The sequence below is a fragment of the Limanda limanda genome, chromosome 5, assembly GCF_963576545.1.
Source record: "Limanda limanda chromosome 5, fLimLim1.1, whole genome shotgun sequence".
NCBI classification, from domain to species: Eukaryota; Metazoa; Chordata; class Actinopteri; order Pleuronectiformes; family Pleuronectidae; genus Limanda; species Limanda limanda.
Window position 1 is genome coordinate 6,348,140 of NC_083640.1, and position 2,274 is coordinate 6,350,413.

A 2,274-nucleotide genomic window follows, 5' to 3' on the forward strand; every position below is an offset into this window, starting at 1 on the left:
TGTTGCCACCTTTTCTAATCTGTTTACGGAAATCCAATCAGATTTTGCTCTCAATCTGCCTCCTCTCTCTTGCTGTCAGCTGTGATTCCAGTGATTCCCTGCGACCCCCCAGTCAGCACCAGTCTCCATATCCCACTCATCATTTCATTCAGATCCTCTCTTATCTCTCCATCCCATCAAACACCACCAGTGATCCTCTACTGTGCACAGGCTCACCCCCTTTCCACCATGATGATATATGATCACATTTTCTCTAACTGCACGGCAATACATTTTTTAATTTTTTTAATGAATCCTGACATCATGGTCCAATAGTGACCTTTTATTTCCGCCACTAAAGCTGAAAACGTGGGCTTCAATTTAGTGAAAATGCACCGAAATGCACCTTTACCATATGTTTAGATTGTTAAAGTCAAGCCCTATTTTTTCTACTACAAAAATTAACAATAACAGCTGACTGCTACTTACAATGATATTTTTCTTCTTTTTGAGGTTATGTGCATCTCATCCTCCACCAGTTTGAATATCTGCAGTGCACACCTTCTGACCACGAGACACGAAACACCGCAGATGTCGGCCTCTGCCTCATCCTTGTGCCTCTACAGGACAGCTTCAGTCATGAAAGCGAGCAGACAGCTGTCACCCAGACTCTGAATAAAAGATTTAGCTTCGAGCAGACAGAGAATAAAGGCGTCTTTTTTGGGTCACCATCCTCAGACATGTCTCCAGAGTCCTCGCAGCAGCACGACGGCATTGGTGTTAATTCTAATGCCATCAATGTTTCAAACGCTTCCAGAGATGCCTCAAGGTGCATCTTTGTTCCTTGTGATAGACCCATCAATCTAGTCAGCGAGGATGATGAATTTTGTACAGCAAACTGTGCACGTCGGGCTTTTGATGAGGATGTGCTCTGTGGAGCTAGAGAGCGAAGGGGACTTGTGCAAGATTTGAAAAATGCTTGGAACCTTAACCGACATTACTGGTGTGTAGACCATACAATGGCATATTAACCAAGTGTTTCTTTATTTACAAAGTGTGAAACGCTTTGCCACTCCCCCGACTAGTTTCTGAAGGTAATGACAAAGCCCTTATACAGAGCAAACACAGAGTAACCGTAGAGGCAGATCGATCTTACACAATATAAAATTGCAGTTAATTACAAAATGGTGAAGACACCGGTACATCTGTCTGGATTCAACACACAGTTCGCTCAAAAAAATCGAGGTAGAAAAAGCAACACACTGCTCGACTGACGACATTTGACACAGATTCTTACGGGTCACCAGAGAGTTCAAGTGGGAGTGTATAGCCAGGAGGGAAGTGACCACATTCTAATTTCGAAAAGGGACAAAATTGAAACACTGTCACAACCAGTCGAGTGAAAGAGTCTAAGAAACATGTAAATTTATAAACTCAAACGGCCGAGTTCAACAGGTGATGTTCGCCGCATCGACCACGAAGGTCAGTAGCCAAATGTGTGACGAGATGGTTCCAGTGCAAAAGTCCACATGCTTTTTTAAAACACACACACACTGACTTCATATTATAATGTGGACTTTGCAATTTGGGTGGAACATTGGACAACATTTCTGCTCTGCTGTCAATGATTGTTCAGAATCTCTTATGATTAATGTGTACAGTGTCATGTAAGACAAATTTGATTCATGCAGACACAAAACTATCTACTTTCATTTTCTTTGTATGGCAACAGGCAAATACATTTCATGAATGGAAAAGCTTCCCCTCATGGCGCGTTCCAACACCATTTTCCACCCACCTCCCCTCACCTGGCATCACCACTGTTTAAACATTTGTGAAACAAGTGCTCCCGTTAACTTTAATGAGAAACCTCTTGACTGGAGATGAAGTTATATTAAATAATATCTTGGCACAAATCACAATACACATCAACGTGTTTGAAATTAATCTGGGACGTGTGATGGAGATGCTCAGAAGTCATTGTGCACAAACATGGTTTATACGTATCAAACACCAATTTTGTTATTATACAGCAATCTATTTGCTTCTGTCCTTTTCAAAAGCCCTCGGATGATTGATTGTGTTTACATGTCACTTCATTTGTCACAACATTATCCCACCATAAATCCAGGGCCAGGACAGAACTGTGGCATATGCACAATAGCAGTGTCGGCTTGTGGAGCCCATCAAGTACGCTTTGTGATTTTCGGCTCCAAAGTCGGTTGACTAAGTCACACACACGCTGAAGTGATGTCACCGAGCCCCACTCGAGATATCAAGCTGAAGTTCCCGGCT